This window comes from Martes martes (assembly GCF_963455335.1).
Source record: "Martes martes genome assembly, chromosome: 9".
NCBI lineage: Eukaryota > Metazoa > Chordata > Mammalia > Carnivora > Mustelidae > Martes > Martes martes.
The window spans coordinates 45,690,573-45,712,080 of record NC_137896.1 but is presented as its reverse complement, the minus strand read 5'-3'; positions in this window follow the sequence as shown (position 1 = coordinate 45,712,080).

Genomic DNA, 21,508 nt, shown 5'->3' with positions numbered 1-21,508 from the left:
GACAAGAACCATGAAACCAACACACAAAGGAACAAAGATCATGAAAGAATAACTTGCCAAAAATGGAGTAAAAATTAAATTTAATTGCATTTAATTAAAATTAAAGAAACACACATTAGTGCTATTCAAGTATTGATCATGGTTGGTGTTGGTCAGTGATCTATTTATTATCAAACCACACAAATACAGATATTGAGTGTAAATGTGTAAAATTTTTCGAGTAATTTGGCATTGTCTTGGTATTCATAAGTGTCATCAATTGACTTGATTCAAATTCAAAGACAAGTTTAGGTGATGCCAGACTCACATGATTTACACACAAGTGGCTCCATGTAGTCCTGGTTATGTGCTGCAGGTTCACATTATAGTCCACAACAGAGTGGAAGTAAAATATAATTTTGGTGCTTTGCCTTGCATGTCTTAAGACACACTGAATTAAGAAACTGTGATTAGAAAATTTTCCTTGTCAAAATACAAAGTTTTACAGGGGTGCTTATGTGGTTCAGTTGGTTAAGCACCAGAAGCATGTAGCCTGCTTAAGATTCTCTCTCCCTTTTCTTCTGCCCCTCCCCCACCTTATCTCCCTCTCTAATATACATAAAGTTTTATCAAAAAAAAAAAAAAAAGGAAGAAAGAAAGATCCTGTACTGGCATTTTTGTGAATGAGCACTTCTAGATAAAAATGTAGTTTATACAACGGCTGATGAAAGCAAATAAATACCACTTCTATAGACCTAAAATTATCTATAATCATTGAATAATTAGTTCTACTACAAATCCCATAGACAATCCTTAACTGCTGAGTAAGAATTACATACACAGGACAACAATTACTATCTTATGAAAATAGTAGAAACCATAACTAAAACTCCTAATGATAAGAAGCCAAATTTATGTATATATTCACATGTTGAAACACTATGTAACCATTTTATATGCTTATAAAGGTTTAAAGGTCAACTCTATAATAACAAAATAATATGTGTTGGTTTTGGAAAATATAGAAAAAATATAAGAAAATAAAACTAATAATTTCAACACTCAAAGGTAAAAACTTAATAATTTGGTACAGCTATTTGTAACATTATTTTACACACACATACACACACAAAATTGACTTCATATATATGCAACACATTTTTACCTTATTTTTCCAGTTGGTATTGTTTTGTGAATCTTTTCTCATCTGTATTAATCAATGGCTACTGACTAGTGTTTAGTGGCTTAAAACAACACATGTCTGTTTCTCTCTAACCTGTATTTCCATTTCTGGTTAGCAGAAGATCTCTACTTATTATCATCAGTCAGCCATGTCATTTCAAATATTGTTGGTCTTTTTGCTAAATCTGGAGTGTTTCCCGTTAGCAATTAAATGTTCCGGCCTGGAAATGATGCGTGTCGCTTCTGCTCATGACTCATTGTCAGGCAGTCCCACAGCCCCACCCAAACGCAAGGTGTCCAGGAAGTGTGAGCCTCCCACATGCCCAGGAGGTAGGGAGCTGAGAACATTTGGCAAAGAGCACCAATGACTGCCAAGCCAGGCCTACAAAGCTCCATTGCACTAAGTCAATAGTATTCCATCCCAGGAATGTACCCTCATTTATCCAACCATCCTCATTGTTGAACATTTTAGTGTTCACATGCTTTTTAGTCTTACAAAATATACCTGCAAGGTATTAAATACTAATTTTTGAATTCATGTCTGGTTATTCCTTTTGCATATTTATCTTAAAAATTAACTACAGATCAAAGCATAAAACCTTATAGTACCCTTAAATTATTTTATGAGTTTATTCCAGAGCATTTGAATAGAAACAGAAAAAATTGCTACCAGTAGCAATGTAAACATTCCAATCAAACTCCAACTTCACTAACCTTGCATATTGTCATTTTATTTTATTATTTTATTTTATTTTTGCATATTGTCATTTTAGAAGTCTATGTTAACTTGATACCAGACATCATATTTTATTGTTATTTAAATTACTAAGACAATGATATATTAAAATATATATCATATGGTGAGAAGGGGATGGATAAAATATCAGCCATATAAACTTACATTATGCATGGAGAGAAATCATCTAAGTATTACACAGTATTTTATTTTTTTTATTTTTAAAGATTTTATTTATTTATTTGAGAGAAAGAAAGAAAGCACGCAGAGATAAGCAGGGAAGAAAAGAAGCAGGCTCCTCACTGAGCAGACAGCCTGACTCAGAGCTTGATCCCAGGACCCCAAGATCATGACCTGAGCCAAAGGTAACCACTTAACTGACTGAGCCACCCAGGCGTCCCTCCAAGTAGTTTAAAGTATTGTGATTACTGGTAATTTTCATCTTATCTGTATGCTTTTTACTTGCTAATTTTACTACAACTATGAGAAGAAAATAATGTTTATTAAATTTATGCAAAGTAGCATTTCAGATCAGTAAGAGACAGAAGAATTATTCAATAATTGATACCAGGGAAATTGAGTAGGAAAAAAAATCTCTACTTACACTATACACATTAATAAATTCCAGAATAATATCTATATGTAAATAAGAAAACAAAAAACAAAACAAATATCAACACAATTGTATTATAATAAAATGTCTAATTAAAACAGTCTGGCAGAAGAGAATTTCTTAAGCCATGTAAAAATCACAGGAAGTATTTTTCCCATAAATGTTTAAAGCAGTGAACAATAAATAGGAGTCAACAAAGTTTAGGGAAAAGTAACAGAATGAGGAAATATATTAACAACATATGTCAATGTATCCAAAATAAATAAAGTATCTAGTGTCTATAATATATAAAGAACCTCTAAAATCAATAAAAATGAAAAAAACCTGATACAATTAGGACAATACAAATTAGAATTATCAACTATCTCTTTTAGATCCCTCACACTCACAACATTAAAAAAAAAAGATAATGTTGTAATGAAAGTAACAGTGGTCTTTTTGAATCAAAATTTAGCAGCATCTATTAAATATAATACACATTTCCCCTTGGCCCCACATTTTACTTTTATGTATATCAGTTGGAAATAGTGCCACATTTGCACAGAGTATATAAGAATATTTGTTTTAAATTTATAATAATAAAAGATTGGACTCACTCTAAATATTCATGGATACAGGAATGACAAAATAAGCCATTCTGTCCTCAGGAGAAAAATGTGGGAAGAGGAGGAAGGCAGAAAAGTTAACTTTTACTTTGTATGAATTGCGGGAAGTGCTGCCAATAAGGATGTAACTATGCATTATTTGAGCAATAAAAAACAAATGCAAGCAAAAGTTTAAAAAGTAAAATAAATATAAAATTGGTTTCTTCATATGTAGTTATTACTGAAATCATTTTATTAGTACGTATATGTTATGGATTTTTTCTTACTTTACTTCGTGCAGCCTATTTGCAATCATTATGGAGATGACTTTGGTTTTCTTTCACATATCTAGCTTTCCATTAATTTTTATTGAACAACAGTTAATGTCCCAGGCACTGAGGTAGTAATGGATTTCAAAAAATTAATATAATCAAATGAGGTCCCTAGTGAAAGAGAAAGATGGGAATAACCAACCACCTGAGAGGGCAAATTCTTAAGAGAGATATGCTCTAGGGAATTTGGGGAATTCCAAGAGGGAGAGTAAAATTCTTCAAGGGAGACCATGCACTCCACAAAATCAGGGTTCCTGGAGTTCTTGATCACCATCCAACCTCTAGCACTGATGCCACTGAGTAATTGAAGAGGTTGGGGAGGAGAGGAAGCTCTGGATGATGAACGAAAATGAAGTACAGACAGGGACAGATGTGCGTGCAGGATGGTTGGAAGCAGGGATGCGTGATGCCTCAACAAGATGGCTCAGTGGCCACCTTCCCACATTTCCCAGCACCGGTGGGGTTTAGATAGGGGTCTATCCAAGTAATTGATATAAATACATATGTGAAATTAACCATAGCCATTTTAAAAAGTACATAATAAAAAGATGTCTCTCCTGTTTTTTGTTTTTTTTTAATGTTTCAAGTTTTTATTTAAATTCTAGTTAGCTAACATATAGTGTAATACTAGTTTCAGGAGTAAAATTTAGTGATTCTCCACTTACATATAACATCCAGGGTGTACCTGTTTTGCTGTCAAGTGACATTGCAAATAAGGTTGCTCTTACATTGACAATCTGAAAGCTCAACAAATATTAAACATGTGGGCCAAGAGAAAGTTTTTTAAGGCCAGACCTTGGCCTTTCTCACTTCGCTGGCTTTCACATGATTCTTTTTGGTATCTTCTGATGAGGCCACCCACATCTGACCCAGCAGCGAGATGGTGGTAGCTACTGTCTGAAATAGAAATGGCATCCCGAGCCTGAAGCTCCTTCAGGAAGTGAAGCATTTAAAAGTACATGCACATGATTTTCTTTCAGTGATTAAAGAGGACCTTATGGTGAAGTAGACCACAGCTGTCAGAAAACTTAATTTGGTTTGCTTGGCTTATTTTTTTCTAGATGCCACTTAAAATTAGTTACCAGCGAGTTAAATTTTTCCTTCCCAGGGTAAATGTACAAAGGTGGGTATGTCAAGTGAGGTTAATTAATATGGCCATCTTCACAGAGCCCTATGAAGCTGCCGACATTCTGCTAACTGGACCAAAGGATAGTTTCATGTTGGTTAAACCTCAGGAGTAGCCCTTGGACTGGCTAACATGCAATTTTAAATCAGAATAAAACAAAACAATATTTTAACGCTATAAATCACTATGTCTTTTGGCTTTTATCGTCAAAATGTTGATTTTGTCAAGACTAAGCCAGCCCTTAATTATACCTAAATTTTCTATTCCTGGTTTAGGGAATTGAAATCTACATTTCCAGTTTTCAAAATGAAATGGAATTAAAAAAATTTATTCCATCTCCAGAACTAAAATTAATAACTTGTTCAGTTTTAATGTTGGAATGTTATAAAATGAAGCTAATAATAACGTTATGCCAATTGAAGATGGTAAGCAACAACATAATACATGACTTCTTAATGTTATATCTTTACATGGATTGCAAGTACCAATTCAACTAAAATTAACTGTGGATTTACCTTGTTACTGAAGGTCTAAAATTTCCTTCTTTCTTCAAAAAGAGATACAATCACTGCTGTTTCTTCTTTGGCAAAATCATCTAATAGTCAAAAGTATATTAAATACTTTTAGCATCAACCAAACAATTTCACTCGATAATCCACTTATTTTCTAAAAGTGCAAAATCATTTGTAAAGTAGAAATTCATTTATCTAAGCACAAACTCATTTCTCACAGAAATACATGCCCGTCCCAAGCTCAAGGTATTTCCTTTGAAACTCCCCAACTGCTGGTTTTCAATCAATCATTCTATTAAAATAAATTTGTCAATTGGAATGAAAACAGCCACCGATGCCTTTAGATGGTATTACTTGTTTGGATAATAATGAACATATTGCGTATACCTTAGAAAAGTGCTTTTTAATTTGAAAAGAAACAAAAGAAAAAGAAGAATCCCACAGGTTCCAAAGGCACAGAACGACTCTTGAAATACTGAGGCTTAGAAATGTTCCCCCGATTTCACTTTCACTGACTTACTCAGGAAAAGAAAAAAGAAGGGCAGCGGGCTCTACAGAGTCTGGCCGTCCCGACGAAGACCTCACCCAGAGAGATTGGACGCATATGGACGCCATTTGTAACCAGGGGAGAGAACCCACGGGTCAGCCTAACCTTTGGTGTCTGCCTATCCATCTGTTTTCACATTAGTTGCAAATTATAGAATCCTCCAGACCCAAATGACCATAAATCAGTACTATGAGCATGTACACTTTTCCCATCTGTCATAAAACAATGAATTAAATTCATGCCTGTCAAAATAGGCTGCAGCAAAATGGCCCTTCTTCTGTAGCTGAAGGAATACAAAGCTTCACCTCATCGCTGTAATTTATGGCCTCCGTGGGGCTTCGGGGTGATTAGGCCTTGGCCCACCAACACACAGAAAAACAGTAGGAACTCCAATAACTCCAAATGGAAATCTTGGGTCAAATTTATCAAACAAATCAGAGAGAAATCTATTTCTGTTTGGAAAAGGAGGAGATATATTGCATGTTTAGTGTTCATGCACAGCTTTGGAACTTTTGGCTATTCGGTATTTGTGAGTTTTGGAATTTCTCGCTTAAATAGTATCACCAAAGGACATGTAATGTATTAGACATGAGCCATTTTTAGCCAAATAAAATATACAACTGCAAGCAAAGAGGTTTTTCAATGTTAACATCAACATATTTGTGCAAATGATGTAACTGAAAATTTTCTAGGTAGACCTAAAAAAAGCATAGCTTTAGTACTGGAAAAATACACTGGAAGAAAATGAAATATGTTAGTAATAGGAACCCAAAAAAAGGATAATAAAAAGAAGGGGGAAACTAAAGCGATAAGGTGTATAAACTTCAACTATTCCATGCCAATGGGCTTATATCAATCCTGCCACACAGTAAATGTTTATTTAAAACTTCTTTTCTATAAAACTGCTTTAAAGGCAAAAATATCTTGTCATCTGAGAGCAAACAGACAGAGAAAAAAACAGAATGTTACAAGGCAGGCAAAAACACTGATGTTCGCCATACAAAAGCTATTGGTCACAGTCAGACGTGATGAAAAATAAACAGATAAATCGGGTTGGGGAACCAGGGAGGGGAAGGGGGTTGCAAACAAAAGCATGCGTGCTACAAATTCATCTGCAGGCTTTGGCACTTGTCCCTCATTAGAAGCCACAGTGTGCTTGAACTGCTGTTTATCACGGGGGCCTGCAGGCATTCATTCAATCAGAAAGTCGTATTTCACCAAACACCCCTGCTGTATTAGAAATGTTCTGCAGGGTTAGAGCGAGCGAAATGAGAAGATGATGTGGCAGTACTGTATGTCACAGATCTGGTTAATATCCAGCCGCGAATTATTGCTTCTTTAAGAGAACTTCCCTGGGTGTTCAATATCATTTCCAGGGGACTAGAACCCGCATCCAGCAACAGTTCCCAGGTTGTCCGCAAAGTATTGCTCCTGCCAGGAGTAATGATGTTCGGTCTTCATCACTGATGCCCGGGATGGGTCACCCTGTGGGTTTCCAGCCGTGTGAACTCACAGGGATGAGGCACGTCCCAACACCCAACACTCAGCAACACTTCATGGTTGAAATGCCTTTGCTTTCATTTACTGCCTCTGTATTGTGGGAGGCTGTGGAATGCTGGCGGCAAGGTGCAGCAAGGGGGCTTTGGAAGCAGGCTTTGGAAACCCTTTAATAGTACTGTGGTTTACTTGCCTTTACAAGATAAGCAAAGTTAGAAAGACCTATTTGATACAGATCTTGTGAAGAGTAAACTAAGCTTGGCAGAATCTTGAGACGGCAGGCTGCTAATGAGTAAGAGCCTTCTTTCTTTTCTTTTGTTTTCTATTTTCCTCTTTGCCTTTATCATGCCTTTCTTTCATTCTTTTTCAGTTGCCTTCTGTCTTTTCCTTTCTTCTTTCTTTCCTTCTGTTTTCTTTCCCCATTCTTCTTGTCTCTCTCCCACACATAGACACCAGTCATTCATGTGTGCGGGCGGGAACTCAACTATCTAAACTGACTAGTTCTTGCCCCTCTGCAGAGTTTCATGGAAGACTGAGACGTTAAGCAACACATGACACACTTCATTATGAATTAATTATGGCTGGGATAATTGCTGAGAGCCAAGACCTCCAGTCACTGTGAGAACACAGAGCAGTGACAGAATCTGATCACCTACTGGTTTTCTGTACCACGAAGCTGAGAAGTCCTGCCCCAAACTGAACAAAACATTCAAGGTTGTTTTCCTCTAAAGCACGTCATAGAAGTTATCATTATAACCACTGGTTTATTACTTCATACCCAATAAAGTGACTCACTGTTTGTTTTATTGCAGTCTTGTTATTTTTTTTTTAAATGGGAAACTGTAGTAGCTCCTATTACACGAAACTGACCGCCAATAACTATAGGCTTATTTTATTTGAGAGAGAATTTATTAAATAAGAACATATGTTTGAAAGAGAAGAGAATGTGCCCCTGAGTTTCTGTTCTCCTCCTATTTACTTCCCAAACCGAAGGTTATAGGAGGCACTTGCAATTGATTAAACCTGTCCCCTGCCATCTGAGTCCATTGCCAACAGCACTCATCAAAATCAAGTGGTGAAATTAAAAACTAATTAAAACTTCTGAAGATAAAGTTGCAGATGGAAATTATTGCAGGAGTTAGTTCCAAAAAAATTACTTTAAAAAATGAAGAAAAAAACACTGCATTCTGTTTACCATCAGTACATTATTTTTTTCCTGTTCTAACAATGCATATACACGGACTCCTGCCACAAATTAGATCATAAATAGTAAGTGAACATATATCAATAGGATTTAAGAATTTGAAAGAAAATAACCAATGTATCTAGACAAAATTCATATTTGACTCACGATAAACCTCTTTTCCTTTTTCACCCGTGTGTGTAAACTATTTTTCCCTCAAATTAAAAAACTTCTAAAATTCCAATTTTTAGCACACTTTTGTTCCCCATTTGTGTGTGGTTTACTGTAACATGACAATTAAAAATCTGGCTAAGTTACCAGTAAATTCTTGAAATGCTGACAGAGAAGGAAGACAACTGTATTTGTTCTTTCATTTTAGATGGTTATCAGTAATCCTATATGAACAAAATTTCTGAAAATGTGGGGTTCCTGCACTTTCACTTCACCTGTGGCAAAAGGAATGCTCTTGGGAGGCCATTATTGCTTGTTGGCTTCGGGTTTCTAAGTAAAATTCTGCCTGAAGGTCGTCTTCACCCCGAGACCCAAAAGAGGCAGGAGAGTCACACAGAGGCCTTCCCGAAGCAAAACCACATTGCTCTTTAAGTTCCATTTTAAAGATCCGAGACTTCAACTGTCCACGCTTTCAAACTGACACCACCACAAGGTCTCAGTGGTCCATTATTGAGAATTATTTATTTTCCTCCCTTTGTATCCATAATATTTCAAATATGAGGTTTGGCCATTAAACTGTGGCAAGTTCGAGAACACTCTGCGGCGGCGTGCAGCAGGAAACCCTACAGGAAGGCTGTATAAATCCAGGCTGACGTCGGAAGAAATGAGAACCGAGCTCAGAGCCGCCCCCTTGGGAACAGCAAATTGAGGAGCCATTTTGGGCATGTGGTTTGGGGGCGGGGATGCCCGCAGGGCAGGAGCTAGATTGAGACCCAGGAAGGTTAGGAAAAGGGAAAAATGACTCCCCCAGCTAGTGCTATAGTAGATACATCCAAAATAAAACAAAATAGTACAGACATAGATATGTGCCATTAATCTGTGAAGAAGTCAACCATCCTCTCCACAAATAGCTTCTCATCTTTATATGTTGCTAAGGCTGCAACTATGTGCCATTTTTGTGATTCCAAACCCCACCCCCCTTTTAGTCTGTTCCAGATACTCAGGTAAACCTGTGTGAAAATGATCACCACAATGGAGAGGTGGAGACAGAACATTATCCTCTCAGCATCTCTCAAGGGATTCAGCGCCCGGTAGGTGTTTATTTCTGGAATTAAATGAGTTGTAATAATAAAAATGTGTGGCTTTTCTCAACGGTCTACTATAGGTGAACTTGAACAGCGGACATTTCTACAGTCACATAAAGAGAAAAAAATAAACACAAAACTTCCTCAGCCATTTACAAAGAATGTCTCACATTTGATCTTCATAACGGCTGAGATAGGATTCTTGGGAAGCTGGTTTCACAAACAATGCAACAGACTTACCTAAGTGATTTGCCCAAACTGGCAGACACCCATACAGTCCTTTACACCATACTGCAATAGCGGGATGGAAACTGCTGGGAAATATATTTCTCTTTCACTGTCAGAGTTTGGCAATCTGTTTAATGTTACTTCTTCTTCTTCTTCTTTTTTTTTTTTTTTTTTTGGTATTCCAAGATTCTTTGTTTATGCACCACACCCAGTGCTCCCTGTAATACCTGACCTCCTTAATACCCACCACCAGGCTCACCCTCCCCTATCCCCCTCCTTTCCAAAACCCTCAGTTTTTTACTCTGTTGCTACTCTTCTGCCTTTTTCTCTACATCAGAGACATTTCTTCCTAGAGCTTCTATCCCAAAAATCTTGACCAGAAATCTGTCTGAGACTACTTGACCATTTTAGAAAAAACCCTTTCACATACATTATCTGATTTTTGACCTAGCCTTCTGCAACTACAAAGCACACTGTCCGCTCTCCCAGAGCTTCCCACTCCCTGTTGTACTTCTATCCCCTCAGGTGAAGGTGTGCTTTTTTGAATCTGACCCCAAGCCAGCCTGATTAGGGCATGTAGAACAGCAGCCCAGGGGAAGTAGGATTTGGTTTTCCGTGGAGTCCCCACGCAATGAATGGCATCCTTGCTGGAGCCAAGTCTATGCCCATTCACCTGCCAGGTCCACGTGCAGGTTGAGGCTACGCCCAGGAGAACAGAACAAGGAGCTGTGGGAGAGGCTGTATTACGGGTACCCCAGGAGGCATTGGGGCTGGAAGTGCTGGCCCTGGAGCTGGGAGTGGGGAGGCCTGTGGGGTGTCCTCTCCAGGTCACTTCAGCTCCAGTACATCAGAAATGAAGTGGTCGAAGTACCCTTTTTGTCCAAACCAGCCGCTGGATGCCTGCTATAACTAGAAACGTGGGTCCTACAAATCATTGCCACTCTTTCAAAGTCCTTGTCTAATATATAGAAATCGAGTGGATTGGAAATCCACCCTCATTATCCTAAGAAATTATAACAGTTCATTTTTCCAATAAAGAAAAGCAGGAGCTTTGGAGTCTAATAGTTCAACTGTTATACACTTTTGAATGGAGGTACAATGGCCATTTTGTATTCTCTACTTGAGTCAACAAACTGTCTTATTTGGAGTGACTATAAAATGGTACAATTATTGTGCAGCTAATCAAGTTTGAGGTCCAGGGTGCCTTGTTTTCACCAGCCCCCGTGAGTGCTGGCAGAATTGCTGGGAGTCATAGAATATTCTAGGTTGGGAGGGGAAGCCAGATGCTAAACAGAAAGCTTTCTGTATGAGCAGTTCCGACACAGGCCTAAATATATTATAGAGGAGAGAGAGACCACTATCTCTAAGCTTCCAGGAATTTATTATGACTTGTTTTCTCATTCTAGGTAAATACTAACTTTTTTTTTTTTTTACCTGGTTTGATCATTGTTATTTTCTATTCTCTTAAAGTCTCCCCACTCTCTGTAACTGTGTAAGCTTCAGACCCAAGAAACCTGGTTTTGAGGCTGATGAGGAATTTCATAAAGCCATATCAAGCATAAACCTGACAAATTTAAAGTCAGATCACTGGGGCAAGTTCAAGTTTCTCATTAAAGAGTTGGGGGAGGGGGTGGAAAATAGTTCATGTGGAAGATTTATACTAAATCTATGTTTAATATTTTTCTAAAAGGGTCGTATTTTATTTTTCTTATCATAATTGTGTAATATAAAGAACATGTCATGAAAATCTCACCAAGTGCTCTGTAAATGCCCCTAAATTTCCTGGTTATTGCGCTGGACAAATATGATCATTCTCAGAGCGCCGTGATGGGAAAAGGGAAGCTCTGCTGCCTGAGCTGTGCTCTGTCCTCGGACATGGTTTCGCTCCAGCTCCGGAGCCAGGGGCAGGACGCGCGGTCGCCCGCGCAGCCCCGGGTCCTTCGGGCGCACGCAGCTGCACGGCGCGCGAAGCCTCCGTCCCCGGGCGGCCGGCGCCACCGGTCCCCAGCCCCTGGACCCCGCCTGCCGCAGCTCCACGTTGGCGGGATCCTGCGCCCGGGCTGCTGGGCTGAGCCTGCCGGTCAAACCCGCAGGCTGACAGCTCACATGGGACTGTCCACACGCGCGTCAAAGCTGTCTGCGCCGCCTCACGGGGGTGCCAAGTGTGCGTGTGTTTGTGCTAAGTGCCAGTTCATGTTCCTTAAGAAAGAGAGGATTTGATTTCCTGGGACCCCATCCAGTTGTTCAATCATTCGGTTAATCATCTGCTCAAGCAATTACTAATGATAGAACTGCTGTGGCTGTTCATTTGGAACAGCTTCTCCCTTTCGTTTTTGTGCAAATGGCTGCTTGTTTGTTTTGTATTGGTGACACCGGCACGTGTGACGAGTCCTGCTCAACTGTGTTACAGGACGCCCTTCGCTGTGGGTTTGTCTGATGTTTCCTCAAGAAGGGATGCAGCTTATGCATTTTTGAAAGAACATCACAGATGTGATGATGTGTTCCTCTCAGGGCATCACATGACAGACTAAGGTGGTCAGACTGCCCCATTAGGGGTGATGTTAACTCTGCTCCCTGGTTGGGGTAGTGTCCACCAGGCAAAATTAAAATAAGAACAACAGATTAAATAATAGCATTGTAGTCACAATATTTCCCCGATTTTGTTATTAAATCATGGCTACCTGAGAGAACATTCCTGGTTTTAGAAAGCATGCACTCGAAGAGAGACAGACTCAGAGAGACAGAGAGAGAACAATTTAGGAAATGTGTTCAAATTTGGAAAATATAGGTGGAGACATAAGGACATTCTTTGCCCCATTTCCTCAACTTTTCTTTAAGCCTAGGATTATTTCAAAATAAAAATTTCAAAGAGAACACAGAGGAAGTCCACCTGACACCAGCGCCAGACCCGAAGGAATGTTTCAGACTGTGTCCCGCTGGTGTTGCATAGGCACTGTTTAATAAATAATCCCGGGATTCTCCACCAGAGCCATGCTTTTTGCCCAGTTTTCAATGACATCCATCCATCTAGAATAATTTTTACAATGAAGTTCCTGTACAAAAATTTAGGGACGAAAAATTACAATTGCCTTCTCAGTCTATTTCTTAACATCTGGCTTTGAATCAACTTCTAACTTTGCAAAGATCGACTAACATATATATGTCTAAAAACCATGCCAAAATACACAACAGAGAGGACTGGTTTAAAGAACATAAAATGGACACATTAAGTCTTCAGTTCTCACTTCACTGTCATTTTCTCATCCTCGGTCTGCCTTTGGATAGAAGCTGCTTTCCAGATTTTAAAAGGAAAACTATGACTAGGTCAGGATAAAATTCCAGAACATCCTGGTGGGATGTCAAAAACAGCAGTGATCCTTCAAGTAATTGACTTACGGTTATTCACTTTATATATTATGAATGTTAAGGTCGTGTTCAAATGTGTATTTTTTTTTTTAACATTCTCCCCAGTTGAATTGGTTGAGGGGACATTTTCCAAGAATCCTAAAGACCACAGTTAGTTTAATTGTTTTTATTTTGTGTGTGTGTGCATGTTTTTTAACTGAAGTCCCTAACTTAAGAATTTTTGTTTTACAAAGTTTAGGTAAATTAGGAAGCCAGATAATACATGTGATTGCCTGAATGGAATGTTTAGATAATCCTGTGGTGACCGCTTTTTCAAAAACTAAATGTACTATGATCAGTGCCATGTCATGAATATCACGCATAAGGAAGTACAGAAACCCTAGCTCACTGGCTTCTCCATCTGGTCAGGAGGAACAACATAGCTAAAGGAACAACAGATTTGGAGTTGATCAGCTTTGGATCTGCCAACCAGCTCTGCCATTTACTTACTAGTTCTGTGTCTTTGGATAAAAAGTCACATGTAGCACAACTGTTATGTAAGGTTGGATGGGTTGTCTACTGCAACAAAAGCACATGGCCAAGAAGGTGGGCCCACAAATCTAGCCCACACTCTGCTCATCCAGATGTGTGCGTGGTGAGGCTGTGCCAGCCCTAAGAACGGTGCACTGTTTTATAGTCAGTTCTTTCAGAGGAAACATGTCTGTGATCCATCCACCCGAAGAAGCATCTCTTTGCAGTTGTAATTGCCTAGCAAACACAAATGTGCTGAGAGCAGCTTGAAGAAGCCCCTTTCCCTGTCCCTGGTTTCAGCGCCCTCGGTTCTGATGGTGGGATTTGGCTGGAAGAGGTTCAAAGATTTAATGTGGGGATGTTTATGGCAATAGTATTTGAGATAGCAAAAAGTTAAAAACAGCTCAGTAGACCCAATCAAAGGGAAATGGCCAAATATATTACGAGTTGGGAGAATGAGAGGAGCATTAAAATCGTGTTTTCGAAAAATATCTAATGATAAAGGGAAAAAAACAATGTAACAACCTAACAGCATGTAACATGAATAAAGGAAGCAGAAATGCAGGCACACAAAATCACAAGGGACTACACATGACACAGGAGTGACCACTTTCTCTAGGTGACAGGAATATTTGTGGTTTATGTTTTCATTTTCCTTTTTCTGTGTTTTCCAAATTTTATAATGCTAATATATCATTTCACAAGAAAGACATAACGAAAAAAAAAATTCAAGCAAAAAAGTTCATGTTCTCTGACCTAGGTCTTTGACTTCAAACCATTTATCCTAAGGAAAAAAATCAGATATATAGCCAGACATGAATTAGAGTTATACAGACACACACACACACACACACGAAAGTTAGGAAACAAAGCCAAGGGAGAGAAATGGTTAAGGAAAGCATAGTTCCCGCAGATGTCACTGTGAAATGATGTTTATATTCCTGTTCTATTCTGTCTTTTTTATACTCACGGAGCTTCTTGGCAGCATGTGTGATGTGTGCACTGGCTCAGGGAGGACAGGCCTGCTTGTCCAGTTCTCAGTGTGAACTAATAGATCGGCACCCTCATTTTATTTTTAGGTTTCTTTCCTGAGAATGAAACATGACAATCTGAGAATATTGAAAGAAAAACAGAACACAAACTTGAATATACTCTAATACCTCAGCTATGCGAATACAGATATAGATTCAGAGCCAACATTTTAAGACAAAAACTGGAGGGAAAATATCAAAATATCACAAAGGTTTTCTCCATGATGGCGTTGTAGGCAATATTCATTTTATTCTGTGTAGTCTTTTTTGTATTCTCAAATTGGCCTAAAATTAGGAGAAATTAAATGTGGGTGGGGAAACATATTTTAAAAACAAAACACCACATATGATTTATCCAACTTGGTGACATCATTTCAGTTTTTTTTTTTTTCCCCAAAATGTTTCACTGGGTGATAGTTGAGAGACATGGATTAGTAACCAGATATCATAAAAAGCAGTCCCTGAGAGTTCTGGTCAAACCATAGGCCGAACCATTAAAATCGAGATCATGGAATCTGAAGACATGCCTTCTCCTGCCAAATCAGAATATAGGCACTAAGTTTAACTGACTGTTTGCCAGTGCTGGTGGTACTCTGTAGAGAGATCCCAGGCAAAGCTGATACCCTCCCACCAATTTTTCAGGGCATGTTGGAGTTTTCAAGGAGTCAGGGCTTTCTTGCTAAAAACCTCTTTAAAAACTTCAGGAAAAAAAAGTAAAAATAAAAGCCACTAATAACCAGACCTTTGAATAATGTTAAATAAATATTTGAAACTCCTTTTATAAGCTTGGAAAAAAAAAAAAAAACCTCTAAGAAATTGATCATGACTTTTCCAAATTCAGCCCCTTTTCCTTGTCCCTTGAGGGTCCAGATCCAAACATATATCTCCATGTTTGCCCTTTACACTGACTTACAGAATTCTATAGAAATCCACAGATATATACAAACTTCAGAGGCATGGCAGGGAGAGAAAAAGGGGTTTCAACCTTAGGGGTGTTATAAAATTAATCTGCTGTGCATGGCACATTGTATTCCCAGTGGGGTGCGGGAAATCACCATGTAATTAAATATATCAATAGCTGTGCTTCAAATGTATGAACATTCTCAGTGGATTAAACCAGGACTGTCAGGAGACCCAGGTTGGTTTTAGTCAGATTTTACTGTCAAAGAGTGATGAAAATTTTTTTCATTTCTTAGAGATTTATGGATTCTTGAATTGTGGATAAGGCATCATAGACCCATATCTAATATGTTAGCTTGAAATCTCAGGCTGGATATCCAAATGATATCTCAAAATTAATATTTCTAAAACAAATCCCCAGCACTTCATCTTTAAAATCCCTTCCTCATCCAAATTTCACACCCTACTCATTGGCCATGATGCTAAGCCTGAAACCCTTCCTTCTGGCATCCCTTGGGTGACGTCACCAGCCAATCTTGTCAGTTGAACTTCCAAACCATGTCTTGTGCTCCATCTCCTCTGCCGCCCCTGGGGTTCCCACCACTGCCATCATCAGTGACACTACAGGACTTCCAGGATTGGAAGTTTCCCCACCGTTGCCACTCCCTCCCCTACTCTTCATCTTAGATTGAAGATGGAGGAATCTTTTAAAACCCAAAGTCAACTCACGTCACCCAGCTTTCAGTCCTTTAGTGCTTCCCATGGATCCTCTTTGAAGAACAACCAAAGTCCTGAGCATGTCCCCAAGGCCACAGCATCCCCACCCTCCCATTTCCCCTGCTCTACCTGGCCACACCATCTCTTTCATGCACTACCCTCCAACTTCCCTGGCCTCATCTCTCTTGTTCACACCTGCAAGCTTCATCCTCCTTCAGAGAATGGCACCTACTGTTCCTTCAGGATGGCTCTTCCAGGTCCTTCCACCCTTAAATCAGAGGCATCTCCTTCGAAGAGTCTTTTCTGATCATTCTGTCAAAGCTAGACCCACCCCGAACCTCCACTTCTCCCTGTCCCATGACCTTGTCTGGTTCTGCCACTGTGCCAGTCTCACGGAGTGGTTATGGCTTATTTCTCTGTGGGCTACTGGCTGTTTCCCCACTCCACTGTGGCATCAGTTCTGTGAGGGACTCATTCATTGCTGTGAACTTGGTCAGAGCCTGGCTTGTAGCAGGTTGTAATAAAGACCCACTGAAAGAGAGAAAGAAAGAGAGAGAGAGAAAGGAAGGAAGGAAGGGAGGAAGGGAGGGAGGAGGGGAGGAAGGGAGGAAGAAAAAAAGAAGGGAAGGAAGGGAGGAAGAAAGGAAGAAAAGTGCATTTGAGATCATTCATTTTAAATATCTCATGTGGTGCCTACACACACTCATTAATTAAAAGTTAATGTTATTATTTTATTTTGTTCTTATTTTTTAAATTATCATCATCATCATGAAGACGTAAGTCACCTGGGTCTGTGGGATCTGCAGTGAGCACCAGTAAATGAGGGTGGGCTATGCCCATTCCAAAATTCTAGATAGGGCTGACCCTGAGGGTACTGGCCTCACCTTCCAATGCATTCAAGATCATGCCCAAGGAACATGATCTATAGGCTTCAAGCGTTCCTTCAAAAACCCTAGGGACTTTTAAGTGGGTAATTAAATCTTGAGAGATCGGTCTTGGGCATTTCATTCAGGTCAAAAAATATTATATTCATTGATATTCACCATACGAACCTCAGAAAAGGAATTCATTGCTTAATGATTAAACTTCACATATGTTACAGATTAAAGTCAATATATCCCATGACATATTTAGATAACACATTTCCCAATTCTTCTGTTACACAAGCCCACATTTCTTTTTTTTTAAATCAGATTAGTTATCATCTTGACTACTATATGTTACCTATTCATCAATTTTAAAAAATTCCATCCAGTAGAAAAAGCTGAAAATCATAACTGTTTCTTTGTTTTATTTAAAATAGAAGAGAGTGATTTCGGATTTTAAAAGTTTTATTTGAAAGAGAATTAAATGAATCAACTGTACTTATAAAAACAAAAACCTTTGCATTGGCTCAAACAAGGAAAAAATACATTTCTAGAAAAGAATGTTATTATATGCAGTAATTTAAAACACATATCAAAACTACTTTCCTCTAATGTAAAAGATATAGCAGTTTTAAAAATGAAAAGGACATGAAAGATATGTTTCTCATGCCATTTGATGAAATGTTTGACAGAACATAAAACCCCTGAGATTATTTGGATCCGATGTTCTTGGAGGCCATTCACCATGATTTCTGCTCTTGTGGTTGCTTCAGGATAAAGTAAATTATGAGCATTCACCTAATGTGAAAAGTCATATCTGACCATCTGGCTCTATTTCAATGTGATCTTCAAAATTTCTTCTCAGAATTAAAAAAAAAAAAAGCAACACTGAGTAGATTTATTAATGCACTTGAGATTTAGGGGATGGAGCTAACTGTATTTACTTTAGAAATATTTGAGAAACATACATTTATTCACAATTATGTACCAAGGGCAACTATAAATACTTCAAATAAATTTAATGATCATCTTAAAGGTCTCCAATGTACCCCATTTACCATATTCAATGAATCCCACTAATTCAGAATTTATAATAACATTTAGTACTTGACTGGGCTGGAGTTTCTTATATTTTCAGTTTTTAAAAAATGGCTTCAGTAAACAAAATGGGTTCTGTTAATAAAGCTTCAAGTAATTTTCGAATATTTTGTATACATTTTTGTATTCAATCCACTGCCACCATCACCTCTATTCATGTCTGAATCATTTGTGCAAAGTTCACTTTGAGCATGTATCTTTCGCAGCAGTTCCGTAAGTTCATACTGGGGTGACTGTCTTTACACATGAGAAAACAGAGCTTCAGAGAGGTTCATTAACTTGTCCAGAATCACACAGCTAGAAAGAGACAAGATTTTTATTCTAGAGCTTTTATTTCCATCTAGTCTTGGAAAACTATGCTAGCCATCAGCTTATGTTACTATATGCAAATTTTAGAAATCAAATCACATTTTAATATTCACAATATTGACTGATGATCAGTTCAAAGTAACTTTCCCCACCTAAACAAGAGAGGATTCCTATGGTCAAGTATCTCGACTACTCTTAATTGTAATTTTAGAAATATTATATCATGTATGCCTAACTATCTTCTCTTTTTCAACATGTTTTAGCAGCTGGTGTGGTTTTCTGGGTGCTAAAAAGACTATAAGATGCAGATCAAGCCTTAATAATAAGCCTTGGATAACTGTGAAGCCTAACACACCTGCAATTTTCCCTTTGATTTAATGGTCAACCCAACAACGCAAGTTGATATGTGGCCTTTGAATTCCCAGGACTGGCTGCTTGCCATTATCCAAAGCAGTGGTTACTGATGATAGTGTTTAAAGCTCAACTTTGTTGAGTCCCAAAGATTCTGTCTTTCCTTAGAGAGAAGGACTGCACAATGGGTCAGAAATAGGAATCATCCATGCCCCTGCTCCAGGGGTAGATGTGGTGGCTACAAGACTTCTCAGACATCAGATTCTGTCACTGATTTCTAAAGACCTCAAAATTTATTCACAAGTGATGCTTTGCTTTACACAAGGGTCTAAAAACAGCAATATCATGATGATTAATAAGTCCTTCTATGGTGAAACTCCTTTTTTTTTGTTTTTGATTTTTTAAATTTTTTATTTCTTTTCAACGTAACAGTATTCATTGTTTTTTCACCACACCCAGTGCTCCATGCAATCCGTGCCCTCCCTAATACCCACCACCTGGTGTGAAACTCCTTTATAATTAAATTTATGGTTAAAATATTGCCTTATGAAATCCAGTTAGAGAATGAATCATTTGGCTTCACAGAACCCAGACTGCTATCTTCATAGTACTTCGGTCATACAATTTTGAAGACCCAAAAGATAGTCATGATGGTACTTTAGATGCAAAATAAATTTTGAACAACCTAGTTACTTTAAAGATTAGAGAGTTAAACTGAGTCAAATTAAAAAAAAAAAATAAGTCTGTTTTCAGTAACAAGAGCCCCCAGCTGAATTTCTGGGTTGCTCCATAGCTCTCCTGGCCCTTCAGCTGACAGCTCTGAGATAGGAGACCAGAAAGCCAGAGGTGAAGTAGGAGTCATTTTACTTTATTCAGTATATGCCAGTTGAGCCCTTCAGGAAGCAGTGCCAAAGGAGAGTTATAAGTGCAAGAGATTTATTGGGGTTAATACCTGCAGATGATAAGGGGGCAGGGGGCACAGGAGTAGGAAGGGAAGGACTTCCGATTATGATGCAGGTCTCCTATCTGCGAAAAAAGTAAAAGGAGGAAGGAAGGTTGTGTAAGAAGAGCCTCAACTTACAGGGTATTCCTGAGAAAATAAAAGGAAGTTCCAGTATTGAGTAAAAACAACCAGACCCTAGAATATTCTTTCTGTGACCAGAGGCTGCCAGGAAAATGTGAGGTCTCTGTGCAAATGCAGTGGCAGATTCTCAGACTGCTGCAGCTGGGGATTACCTGCTATCTGTTCTCCTCACAGCTGGTCAGCAAGTTCTTTCTTAAAGGAATATCCAAGTGGATCACCCCACGCCTGCCCTATAATGTTTTAAATAAAATTACATGTTAATATTTATAGAATTTAATAAATCATTACAATATTAAATGACTAGAATTCAGTCTTACATTTTGATTACTAAGTCCTGGAAAATCAGTTGAATGGGTAGGACAATCCTCTTTGCTAACGCCGATGTTTCAATTTTATGACCTCAGTTGTCTTGAGTTTCACACTCACACATCTGGTACTAGTAACAAATATTCAGCCAAGATCCATAGCACCATGGCAATTAACAAGTCTTTCAGCTTCTTGATGCCACTCCTGACCCATAAAAACATAACCCCATGAAGCAAATCACACAATGGTCTCCAAGCATTTACTTCCCTGATTCAAACCATGCTGTTCAGTATCCTACAGCTAATTGTTCAGTCTGAACCCAATGTATCTCAAAAACATTGTGGGGAGCTAACAGAGTATGGAATTTTGATCTCTTTACTCTCCTGCTATAGATTCTGCATGTCCACAGTTCACTGAAATGAAGGTACCATCAGGAGGAAAGGATGGTTAATCAAATATGTGCCAGTCCCCAGACATATCAGAAACCAGTTCCACAGTGAGAAATGAGCTTCTCTACAGCATGTGCCTGCTCATAGCTCAGCTGAAAGAAAGGTCTTCAAATAATCAGGGATCCCATATATCCTCACATTTGAAGGCAAACCTCTACTCCACCAAATGCATATTTTGCAAGAGTCTGCATAGTTGTTGTTGTTGTTGTTGTTTTTCTAAAAAAAAAAAAATCATGAGAGAAAATATTTTCACAGAAGACTCCAAAATGGCAGAAGAGACAAACTGAATTTATAAGCACCTCATCCCTGACCCTCCAAGAGAATAGAATCTGACCAAAAAATCAGAATGGAAGTATATTAGTCAGCTGTCACAGCCATAAGAAAATATGACAGACTGGGTGGATTGAAATAGCAGAAATTTATTTTGCACAGTTCTAGAGGCAAGTGCAAGGTACTATCAGGATTGACATCAGTGAGACCTCTTTTCCTGGCTTGTAGAAAACTACCTTCTTACTGTGTCCTCACATCTTTCCTCTGTGTGGGCGCAGAGAAAGAGAGAGCTCTGGTGACTCTTCCTCTTCTTTTAAGGACCAGTCCCATTGGATTAGTGTCCCACCCTTATGACCTCATTTAACCTTGTCTCCCTAAAGGCCCCACTCTGAATACAATCACCTTAGGGGTTAGGGATTTGATATGAATTTGGGGGGAGAGGCTCAAACCAGTTCATAACAGTCAGTGTGGACAGC